The 12,813-nt window shown below is 42.3% G+C and overlaps 1 long non-coding RNA gene across 1 annotated transcript in view; it reads left to right on the top strand.

The window, feature by feature from the left end:
* LOC138143122 (uncharacterized) overlaps positions 1–5,589 on the top strand; it is a 7,089-nt gene extending 1,500 nt beyond the window's left edge. The window contains exon 3 of the long non-coding RNA XR_011163613.1: positions 5,316–5,589. This is a non-coding gene — a long non-coding RNA (uncharacterized lncRNA). The remainder of the gene's footprint in view (positions 1–5,315) is intronic.
* Positions 5,590–12,813: the final 7,224 nt, after the last annotated feature.

Genomic DNA, 12,813 nt, shown 5'->3' with positions numbered 1-12,813 from the left:
ATCAAATCACAGAACACTTCTCAAAGTGAGCCCCCAAAACAAAGCTACACATCAGGGCTTATATAGCCTTCTCCTGGCTCAGAGAATGTAACAACCTTTTGGACCCACTGGCCAATCAAAAAGTATCTACTGAAAAACAAGCCTTCCCACCCCAGGATCCAGGTGCACTTTAGCCTAGGGGCAGGGAAGATCTTTAAAATTTACATTCCTATTACAAGGGCCTGGATTCAAATCCTAACTTTTCTACTTATTACCTGTGGGACTTCAGCTGTGTAGACAAGCCTCAGCTTCCTTATTTATAAAAGTAACCCTCAGCTCTCTGAATGGAGGGAAAGAGGACAGATTTGATGGTATCCAAGGTCTTTTTTCCTCTCAATTCCAAGATCTTATAAATTTCCTATTGGCCCTTATCAAATGCCAAGCACTATATTAGATGAAAATAAAACAATCCTTTCCTTTTTTTTTTTTTAAACTGGATATGTGATGTCCTCCATGTGGGGAGCTCCCACTTAGGAATTTCTTCTTGCCAATGTAGATCAATAACTTCTCTGTGACTTATAGCACTGAAAAGTTAAACTCCTTTCTTAGGGTCACAAAACCACTGTGTGTCAGAGGCAAGATTTGAATGTAGATCTTCCTTCCTTCAGAAATCATCTCTTTATCCACTAGGATGCATTGCCTCTTTTCCATTCTCCTTGTGGGGAAGCAATCTCTAGAGAACTTACAAAAATCTATAAAAATTAAGAGCCCTATAGACAAATGGTGAACAAAAAATATGAACAAATGGTTTTCAAAAGAAGAAAGGCAAATTAGAAACAATCATCTGAGAAATGTTTTCAGGAATCATTAATAAACAGAAGAATACAAATTAAAATAACTTCAGAGTCTCACCTTACCCATCAAATTGACAAAGTTGGGAAAATTTAGTGTTGGTGGCATTGAAGGTATACAAACATTGTTGGTTGAGCTGTAAGGACAGTTCCAGTCTTATCATTTTATGGTCTAGGAAAGTGAGGCTTAGAGAGGGGAAGTGATTCTTATTATGTACATCCCACTGATGGAGTTGAACTCAGATGCTCAAAACATCATTTGGAATCAGAAGACCTAGGTTCGAATACCGTAGCTTCTTACTAGATATGTGACCTTGGGCATCTGGTCTCCCTTACCTTATCTGAGATTTGAACTATATGATCTCTTAATCCTTTAGAGTAGTTTAAAATTCGATAAAAGGGATTAAATCTGAGACCTAAAGAAAGAATCCCTGACTGTGAGATTGTGGAAGCTGCTCAGATCATGTAGACTAACCCTTGCCTGCATCCTTTTACAACACTTCAGACAAGGAAGGAAATAAGTGTTTATTAATAACCTGTTATGTGCTGGACATACTAGCAGGGCGGGGAACCTGCAGCCTGGATGCCATATATGGCCCTCTAGGTCCTCAAGTGCAGGCCTTTGAATCCAAACTTCACAGAACTAATCCCCTTAATAAAAGGATTTGTCCTGTAAAACTTGGACTTAGAAGACCAAACCCAAGGATCTAGAAGGCCACATGTGGCATCCAGGCTGCAGGTTCCCCACCCTCTGCATCTAAACTCTAAATCTTACGCTCCTGTTGCTTATTCTATCCATAACACTATGGAGGATTATCTTGAAGTTGACAGGTGGCATAGTGGATAGGGTGCTCTTCATGGAATGAGGAAGACCTGGGTTCATAATCCTACCTCTGAGGTTCAGCCAGGTGACTCATTGAGTAAGAGCACCGGCTCCAGTGTCGGGATGACCTGGGGATCAAATCTGGGCTCCAATACTCAGCACCACAACCAGAAATAACTGGCCGTGTAACCTTGAGCAAGTTAGTTAACCCCGATTGCTTTAAAAAAAAAATAATCCTACCTCCAACTAGCTCTTTTGGCTAAAGGCATCATTTAACTTCCTGAGCCTCAGTTTTTCTCAGCTATAAAATTTTTTGTTGTTGTTCAATTGTTTCTGACCCATCATGACCCTATTTGGGGTTCTCTTGGCAGAGATACTGGAGTGGTTTGCCATTTCCTTCTCCAGTTCATTTTACAGATGAGGAAACTGAGACAAAAAGGGTGAAGTGACTTGCCCAGAGTCACAGAGCTAGTGGTTTGCCATTTTCTTCTTCAACTCATTTTACAGGTGAAGAAACTGAGGCAAACAGGGTGAAGTGACTTGCCCAAAGTCACATAGCCAATAAGTATCTAAGGTATTCCATCAACTGCACCACCTAAATGCCCTATAGGGATTAAAAATACCCGTAGTATTGTTGTATAGGGTTGTTGTGAGGTCCAAGTGCAATCACATATATAGGTAAAATTCTTCAGAAACTTTTACTACATAAATGTCAGTTATTACCACTATTATTACTTCTACTATTGCAAGTAAATAATCTGATACCTGGTAAGGAGCTAATTCTGGGGTCTTGAAGGTTATGTTAGGGTACTACAAGCTCTGGTAGGCCCTAGAAAGGCTTTGAGGAGGCTAGAGATGAACTGTAATATCTGTTGTTCAAGGACTAGCCTAGCTATGGTCAGAGAGACTCTTTACTTGATTGACTACGGAATAATTAAAAAAAAAAAAAAAACCTTTTTGCCCACAGCATCTCTCAAAAATAATTTACTAAGTAGCAGAGGGATTGCAATCTGCCTTGATGGAGGGAACACCTCCATGTAGAAAACCATCATTGAAACGCCAAAGGTGTGACATCTATCAGTATGGAACATTGAGAGTAAGAGGGTGACCAGGATGTAGGGGACTGGGAACCATACCCAGTAAGGACAGAGTGGAGGACCAGGGGCTGTTTAGACTAGACCAGAAAAGACCTAGGGATGACCTCCATGGTTGTGTTTAAATTTTAAAGCACTTTCTAATGGAATGGGAGTCTTGCTTTGCTAATTCAGAGGGCAGAGCTAAAGACCATTTGGTGGAAATTGTAGAGAAACAGTTTTCAGAAAGATATAAGAAAAACCTTATTAACAGTTATCATTGTCTAAAAATCCAAGTGACTCCTTGGGGAGATGATGGAAAGCTCCAGTCATCGGAGGTTTTCAAGGGGAAGCTACATGACCATTTTCTTAGTGGCAACTGTGGATAGAATCCACAGTGCAGTGGATAGAATGCTGGGCCGGAAGTCAAGAAGACCGGAGTTCAGATCGAACACCAGACACTAAACTAACTGTGTGTGTGGGTAAGTCACTTTACATGTCTCCTTCAGTTTCCCGTCTGTAAAATGAGGTGGTAATGATAGCACCTTCCTGGCACAGTTGTTGGGAGGATCCTAATGAGATAATGTTTTCAAGTATCTGGCACATAACAAGTTATATTAATAAATACTTATTTCCTTCCTTGTCTGGAATGTTGCAAAAGGACTCAGACAAGGGTTGGTCTGGATGATCTGAGCAACTTCCACTTTCTTTCACCATTCTCACCATCAAGGATTTTTTCTTAAAGTCTTAGACTTAATCCCTTTTATTGAATTTTTAAGCTACTCTAAAGGATTAAGAATTCTTCCTTTTTTTCTTCTTCATTACAAAGGGAAATCAGGGATATGAAAACCCTAGGGCAACTAACTGATAGTCTTGAGAACTGCCTGGAGTACTGAGAGGAAAAGTACTTGCCCAAGATAACACCGTCAGTATTTGTTAGAGGCAGAGGCAGACCCTGGAATCAAATCTTTCTGATTCCAAAACTCTTACCACTATTCCTAGGTCACTATTCATGACCCCTTTTGGGGTTTTCTTGGCAGACATATTGGAGTGCTTTTCCATTTCCCTCTCTAGCTCATTTTATAAATGAGGAAACTGAGGCAAACAGTGACTTGCCCAGGGTCACACAATTGTAAGTGCCTGAGGCCAGATTTGAACTCAGGTAGATGAATCTTTCTGACTCCTGGTCCAGTGTTCTATCCACTGCATCACCTAGCTGCATCATTCTTCCTCATATCCAGGCTAAATTCTTCAGCCCTGCTTTCCTCCTGAGGAACGCTGTGAGGACAAATATTTCTGGCTATGGAACACTGAGTATCTGTGACTGTCATTCCACTTTAGTCACTGTCTCCCTGGGCCACAGGTTCTTGCTTCAGTGCCAACTGTGTGCTTAGACTTGGAGGAACTTGTGTTGGGAAGCTGGAAGGCCTCCAAGTAATCCATAGTCTCTGTCAGTAGACGGTGTTGGTCCTCAAGCCCCATCTGGGCCACCGAGTAGTTGTGTGACTCTGGCCAACTCTGAATGTTTCTGGACCTCGGTTTCCTTACTTTGTTTTAACAAAAGTGGGGGAGTCCAGCTCTAAATCTATGACTATGACTGAAGCTCCATAAAGACAGCATTAAATAGCAACAAGATTCAGGTTGAATATGATAGAATATGATGGAAAATGTAACCCAGTTACATTTGCAGCACACAGCCTTCATTTCTTGTCCTTAGTAGAATGTAAGTTCCTTGAAGACAGGGACTGTTTCATGTTGGTCCCTGAATCCCCATCACACATCAAAGTGCCTTGCATATGTTGTTGTTCAGTCATTTTTCAGTCGTTTTTGACTCTTTGTGACCCCATTTGGATTTTTTTTTCCAAGATACTGGCTGGAGTGTTTTGCCATTTCCTTCTCCAGCTCATTTTACAGATGAAAGGACTGAGGCAAACAGGGTGAAGTGACTTGCCTAGGATCACGTAGTGTGGTTTGCCATTTCCTTCTCATTTTATAGATGAGGAAACAGGGTTAAGTGATTTGCCCAGGGTCACACATCCAGTAAGTGTCTGAGGTCATATTTAAACTCAGAAGACTGAGTCTTCCTGATTCTAAGTCCAGTGCTCTAACCACTGCACCACCTAGCTGTCCACCTTGCATATAGTAGGTGTTGAATAAATGTTGAATTGGATTTAAAAAAAAACCCAAATCTCTAAATTGTGATTTGATGTCTAAAGCTACACAAATAGTCAGTTACACAGCTTTTTGTGTTGTTTTGCTTAATAATTTTCAGAGAATACACTTTGTGGGTTTTTTTTTCTGTTTGTTTATGCTAGTCAGCTTTATTAAAACAAAAGTTAGCATTTTTTTTAACCTAATAATTCCTACCTTGGAATGGGCTACTTTGCAAGGGCTCCTTCCCCTTCACCAGAAGCGTTCACACAAAAGCAGAGTAACACTTGCCAGGCATGTTGGAGAAGAGATAATCATTTCAGATATGGGTTGGATTAATTTGATCTCTGAAGTTCTTTGAATTCCAGGATTTTGTGCTGCTTCTGTAGGATGGAGCGAGCTGGTGACCTCATAGCCATTCCCATCTTTTGTCACCAGGGGGAGCTCATGCTATTTACAAATGTCAGACTGGCCACGCTGTCCAGGCTGGGGAGATGTGGGCTGGAAAGTATCTGCTGATGATGAGAGAAGACTCCCAGGGAGAGAGGGTGGGATCACAAGCCTCTCTCCTTATTTTCTTCAGTCACTCAGCCAGCCACTTTTTCCATAAACATTTCTAAAGAATCGGCTCTTTTGCAAGAGATTGTACTGGGTGATCAGGAGACTGAAAATTAAATTAAACAGAGCTTGTTTGCCTTCATAGGGCCAACAATTCCTCTTTATGACTTCTTGAACCCTCCACCCCAAATCCTCCATTATATACCTAATACCACTGCCCTCTTTTGGCCTTTAAAAGTACTAATATCTATAGCTGCATACAGTTAGGTCAGGTGTTGTATCTTTTCTCTGAAAGTTCTCCTAGGGAGGAGATTATGTCTCCTTTCCTCTCCAGATCCCTCTCGTTTTCCTCAGTACTTTTTATGTCTTTTTCCTAGTGCAGTATGATCCCCTAACTAAGGGGTTGTAAGGGACAATCTCTCAGATGACTGTTTAGAGATCACTCTTATGTACTTGACATATTCTACCTTGAATTATGATTCTTTTGGTAATAAGTGTCACTCCCAGGCTAGATGATATAAGCTCCTTGAGGCCTGGGTCTGGATGCTATTTGTTTTTTGGTATGTCCCAGGGTGCATCATATGTAGTGAGTGTTTAATAAATGTTGGTGGAATTGAATTATCCTTGCCTTTCTCTGCCCCTCATGCTCACCCTAAGCTCCTTCCCCTTTCCCATGAGAAACCCCATCTAGAGAATGAAGGTGAGAGCAGTGGAAACTTTGTCACGGCACTCTGTTATTGTGATGAATGCTGTATTGTGGAATTAAAGGACTATGGTTCAGCTCCTGGCTCTTCCACTTACTACTTTTAGCAAATCACTGTGGCTCAGTTTCCTCATCTGTAAAATGAGTGTGTTGGACTAGATGTTCTCCATGTTTCCTTCCAGGTCACAGATATTAGCTACCTACTTCACTCTGTACACCCAAGTGACCCAAGACAACCAATTCAACACCTCAGACAGTTTATACTCAGGAAATAGGAGATGGTATGGGTAACAACAACAATAAATATTAATGACAACATTGAGGCCAACAAAAGGGTGTGAGATAGACACTAATGATCCCTTTCCTTTATAGATTCCCTTCTCTCCCTAGACATTTTGGAGGCATTACCCAATTAGCCCTTCTAATCTCCCTAGAGGGAATAATTAACCCCATTTTACAGATGGGGAAACTGAGGCTCAGATAAGGTGAAAAAGGTGGAGCCAGAATTTGAATTAATGCACACACACACACACTCACACTCACACACACACACACACAAACACAAATACCTGAACTGCTAGGAACTTTGATATCTAGGAGAAATTCCCATTTTTTTATTGAACAACTAGCACCTTCTCCCAGGTAGGGTGTATCATGATCACAAGTATGTGGTCTTGGACTCTAGCATAGCACCAACTTTGAAGGTATTTAGACTTTCTGAGAGTTTTCTCTCCCATTCTGTCGAAAGCACCCAGGCCTCAGAGGGGAAGTCATCAACACTTAGCATTTTCAAGCTTCAGGATTCTTTTTGGGTTCAGGAAGGAAATGGTAGACCCTAAGTAGGAATATTCAACAGTAACTAAAAGTTGCAAAGAGTAGTAGAAGTGACTAATGAGTTGACAGTGGATAGTAGTGGACCTGAATCAGTCAAATAATACTGGAGACTGAGAAATTTTGTCCCATCTTAGGTCCCCAACAGTCTCTCTTCTGAGCTCCATTCCCGCCCCGCCCCACCCCACAATTACCAACTGCCTATTAGACACCTCAAAATGACATCTCAGGCAGAATTCATTATCTTTTCCCCAAATCTTCCCTTCTGAAAAGCTCCATTTCTGTAAAAATTACCACCCTTTCAGTTACTCAGATTTGAATGTGTGGTGTCATCCTCAATTTCTCACTCTCTTCAGCCAACATATTCATTCACTTGAGAGATCTTGTCAAGTCAAGCCCCACAACTTTGCTTATATGCAACCCTTTCTCTTTCTCAATTGACCACCATTCTTTTTTTCTTCCTTTTTTGAGGGGGGAATTCAAGGAAATTGGGGTTAAATGACTTGCCCAAAGTTATACAGCAAGTTAAGTGTCAAGGGTCTGAGGCAGGACTGACTCCAGGGCCAGTTTTCTATTTACTGCGCCACCTAGCTAACCCTTGATCACCATCTTTCACCTAGACTATTGCCATAGACTCCTAATTGGTCTCCCAGTCTCCAGATCCTCCATATACCTACCAAAGCATAGATTTGACCATGTCACTCCCCTGTTCAAGAAATAACTCTCTATTACCTCTAGAATCAAATACCAGCTTCTTTGTTTGGCATTTAAAGTCCTTCCCAACCTGACTCCCTCCTAGGTTCCCATTCTTACCATACATCACTCCCCTTCATATACTCTCCAGTCCAGCCAGACTGGCTTACGTAGCATTGCTTGTGCAGGATGTAACCTTTTCCATCGCTGGGCCCATACCTGCAATGCATTCCCTTAGAATCCTTAATTTCTTTCAAAGTTCCTCTCAAGCATTACCTTCTAAATGAAGCCATTCCTTTTGCTGGTGTCTTGTCTGCCACCCTACTACACTACCTTGATTTATTTTGTATGACATTTGTAGAGATTGTGCCTCAGATCCAGGAACTTCTGGATTCAAAGTCTGTCTCTAACAGAAATTGGCTGTGTAAGCCAGGACAGATTGCTTAACTTCTCAATGCTCCAGGCAACTCTCCTAAGGCAGAGAAAGCACCAGTCTGCATTGGGAAAGGGAGTTTCTTCATCCAGGATGTCTCTACATTGAAACTCTACAAGTCATTCATTCCGTGACTTTCTATTCCCTGAAACTATAGCTCCAATTCCTATCCCCTTTGTATGTACTGTTTCCCCCAGTAGAATATAAACTCTTTGGGAGCACTGTGAAGGACTGTTTCATTTTGCCTTTGTATTGCCTTGCCCAGGGTGGGGAACCTGTGGCCTTGAGGCCACCTGTGACCTTCTACATCCTTGGGTTCAGCCTTTTGACCGAGTCTGAGTTTTACGAACAAATCCTTTTATTAACGGGATTTGTTCCATAAAGTTTGGATTTAGTCAAAGGGGCTGCACTTGAGGACCTAGAGGGCCACACGTGAGCTCAAGGCTGCAGGTTCCACACCCCTAGCACAATCCCTGGCACTGAAGAAGTGCTGATTGACTGATAAAAACCTTAGGGACAAGGAATTTTGCTATCTCATCCCCATGTCCTCACTATTTTAAACTATGGGCTCCCTTAAAGTGACAGGCACATATCTTTTTCCCATTAATAAAACCCAGAGGGAAAGTCAATAATGGATAGAAGTGGGGAGGAAAAAGAAGAGCTTCCATGCCACACCATACATAACTAAAGAAGCATTTGTAAATACCTACTATGTGTGAGACCTGTGCCAGGCCCTGGAAATACAGAGACAAAACCAAAACAGATCTTGTCCTCAGGAAACTTACAGTCTGCTGAAAGATGTAACCTGTACCCACTTAAATAAATACAAGATCATATATGGTAGGAGAGGGATATCTGCAAGGGTTGGGGAGAAGTGGGGTTAGGAAAAGCTTCCAGGAGGAGACGATACCTTGAATAAGGTAAAGATTCTAAGGGACAAGGTCAGAAGGGAGGGAGTTCCAAGCACAAACGTGTCAATATGGGAGAAAGAACATTGAGTTTGAGAAATAGCAAGTCATCCATTTTTGGTCTGACCATAGAATCTGAAGAGAAGTTATGTGAAATGCATGAGTAATGTGGAAATACGTTTACATGGTTGCAGGTGTATAACATATCAGATTTGTGCTGTCTTGGGGAGGGGAGAGGGAATGAAGGGAGGGATAAAAATTTGGAACTCAAAAATCTTATAAAAAATGAATGTCAAAAACTATATGTAATTGAAAAAATGAAATACTATTTACCAAAAAGAAAAAAAATAATTAGAGTGAAAGTGAAGGTAGGGTGGATGATTTCTTTCAAAGTTAGAAAGATGCAATACTTCAAGTAGAAGGGAAGACTGTGGAGGGTCACCAAGTGTCACAAGAGTATATAATGAGGAAATGTGATTTGGGAAAGAATCTCCTAGTTTCCCTTGTTTCTATTCAAAATAAAGACTAAGGAAAATATACTAAACTCACCTAACAACAGGGAAAAAAAAAGTCATGTGAAATAAATCTAGAAAGTCAGTTTGGGGCCAGGTGTGGAAGTCTTTAGCAACTGGGAGCCATTGAGGATTTGGGAGCAGAGGAGTAACAAACTCATACCTGTGTCTTAGGGAGATTATTTTGACATCTCTGTTGAAGAAGAGAATTGTGGAGCTGATCTCTCTAGAGAAAAGGTTCTTTTAATATATATACTTTTTTCTAATCACAGGTAAAATATTTTTTAACATTCATTTTTTAAAAAACTTTTATTTTAGGGAAAGAGTTCTTAACCTTTTTTTGTGTCATAGACTCCTTTGGCATTCTGTAAATCAGTTAGCAAACATTTATTAAGCATTTATTGTGTCCCAGACCCTGTGCCTTAGGGATACAAAGAAAGGTAAAAACAGTCTCTGCTTTTAAATAGCTCACATTCAAGGGGCAGGTTGGTAGTGCAGTGAATAGAGCACCAGTCCTGGAGTCAGGAGGACCTGAGTTCAGATTGGACCTCAGACACTTGACACACTAGCTGTGTGACCTTGGGCAAGTCACTTAACTCTAATTGCCTTGCCCCCTAGCCCCTCAAAAAAGAGCTCACATTCTAATAGAGGAGTTACCATATAAGCAACTTTGTACATATAAAATATATACAGTGTAAATATCTGGTCATCCCAGAGTAAAGGCACTAGTGATGGGATAGGCCAATAGGGAGACAGACCAAAAAAAATCCCTTGCAGAGAGTGGGATTTGAGATGAGTCTTGAAGGAAGCCAGAAAAACTTAGAGGAAAAAATGAAGAGGAAGAGAATTCCAAGCATGTTATTGGACATCCCCTTCCTACCAGGTTATAAATGGCTTTTAAAGATTTAACAGAAGATTTTATATTTGATCCTAGAGGTAACCTAGAGGAACCACTGGAAGTTATTAAGTAAAGGGAATGACATGATCAGACCTGCATTTATAAGACCCCTCTGGTAACTGAATGGAGAGTAGACTGGAGTGGGGAAAGATGTGAGGTGAGGACACCAGCCGTAAGGCTATTACAAAAGTCCGTGGGAGAGGGGAGGAGGGCCTAACTGGAGAGAACAGAACATACATGAGAGGTGGTATTGAAGGTGGAAACTATAAGACTTGGCAACAGATTTAATATATGGAGTGAGTGTGAGAGAGGAGCTAAGGATGAGGACAGTGAGGTCATGAGTCTGGGCCACTGGGAGAATAGTGTTGCCCTCAGCAACATTATGGAAGTTGAAAAGAGATGATTTTGACATCTCTGGAAGAATTGCTGGGTGGGAAGGGGGAAAGGTAATGAATTCTGTTTTGAGCATGTTGAAGTGGAGATTCCTGTGGGGACATACAGTTCAAGATATCCAAGAGGTGGAATAATATTTTTAAGTACCTGAGATAACATATGCAGGGTTACAAAGGAAACTAAATATAGTGAAATAAAGATGTAATTTCCCCTATCTTATTACCAGTTTTATTGGAATAAAGATTGAACTTTTTCCCATCCGAGTACATGGACCTACTAAAGAACTTGGTGCTGTAGTGGTAAGAGAGATGACAGGCTTGGAAAAGAAAGAAGCAGTAGAAGAAAGAGGTGTCTTTCTTCCTCTGGCTCTGTTCCCTTCCTATGAGATGTCCAAGACCAATGTGAATGTTTTCCTGGAAAGGCAACCATAATTATTTAGTCTGGACAGGGGTTGGGGAAAGGAGTGTCATGGGGCTAGGGAAAGAAAACAGGTAGAAGAACTGGTGGCATTGTCCATTCTAGGCAGGGGCAAGACTAAATTCTGTCTTTATGTCTCTACAGGGAAACAATTTAAAACAAACAAATAAAAAATAGACAGGAGATAACTTTTTTTCAAAACGGGAATGGGCTTTACCAAGATTAGGCAACCTTAGAACCGGTTCTCTGATAGTACTTGGTCACCACATACACTACCACAGGTGACCAAGCACAGCTCTCTCTTCAAGAGAGGTTAAAGAAAAAGCAACATGGCTTCCCGTCTGGTTTGATCGCAGGCCTCCTGGGAAATGATTTCTCCATTTCCTTTCCAACCTGAGGACTCTTGAGTTTGGGTAGTTGTGTGTGTTGGGGAGGGTGGTGGTGGTAAGGGAGGGCCCTCCTACAAAGAGGAGAGCCATGGGGGAAACCAAGGTGACACCCAAGCTGGCCCAGATTCCCTGCACATTCCCCACTCCCACTCCTGCTCCCCTCCCTCTTCTTCAGACAAGGCCTGATTACAGCCCCTCCCCAGCTCTAGGTCTTGCCTCCGAAACTCCAAGTCTCTACATTGTTGAGATTTTACTAGGGCTCCCAGCTGGGTCCCACCTTTGATCTGGCTTCAAAAAATAAAAAGCAGTAACAGGCAAGTAATTTTCCCCCAACCTGCTGGGGAAGAGGGCAGACCAGAGGCAGGTCCAGACAGGCCCAGCCCTAGTCTCCCTGGGCCTGCAGTCAGGGGTTGGTGGCTGGTGGCTGGTGGCATGAGGAGGTGGGGATGGGGGAAGCCTGACCTGAAGGAGCAAAACCACCTATCCAAATCAGCCATGCCCATCCTCTCTTCCCAGGCTGCCTATTTTGTGCCTGCCTCTGCCTTATCTTTACCCTCCAGTCATCTGAACTCAAGATAGAATGAATTGAGTGCCTCTAAGCCAGTTATCCCCTCCTTAACCCCAGGGGGTTTTGTCCTTATTCTGGCCCCTTGCCCACTGACTTGAAATGTGGCCTATAGTAGCATAGCTAGACCACTTACCAGAACCTTCCTCCCCTACCTAGCTAATGCTCTCACTCTGGGGAGCCCTGAGCAGCCAAGGTAGGGCCTTGTAGCATGAAGACTTGTGACTACCTTGCTCATAACAAAGAGATAACACTTTGCTCAGCAATGGGAGCCAGCTGGAAGTGGGGGGGTCAAGAAAGAGAACTGGAGCAGAGGGAATCACTCTCCAACGTTTCCCTTGCCTCATCCTTCTTTCTCTCAAGGCTGAACGCCCAACCTCAGGATTTCCATCTTCCGGCACCACCCCCACCTCCTTCCCAGTTCAAAGACTCTGAGCTCCTCACTTGTTTTGGGGATGCAATCCAGAGCCTTTAAAGTGGTTAGAATGGAACCCCTGAACATCCCTACCCCTTTTTTGGGGACTGGGATTTCTGCATGTAGGGTGCAGGGGAGACTGAGACAGAGGTCTCTCTGGTGTAGGAAAGAGAGGCACCCTTCTCAAAATAAGGACTAGGAGGCAAGGCCAGGACACCCCC

Source organism: Petaurus breviceps, unplaced genomic scaffold (genome assembly GCF_028583685.1).
Source record: "Petaurus breviceps papuanus isolate PSGF00001 unplaced genomic scaffold, PetGlider_PUasm1.0 90630, whole genome shotgun sequence".
Classification (NCBI taxonomy): domain Eukaryota; kingdom Metazoa; phylum Chordata; class Mammalia; order Diprotodontia; family Petauridae; genus Petaurus; species Petaurus breviceps.
The sequence above is the reverse complement of the archived record's forward strand: the minus strand, read 5'-3'. Positions and strand labels throughout refer to the sequence as shown.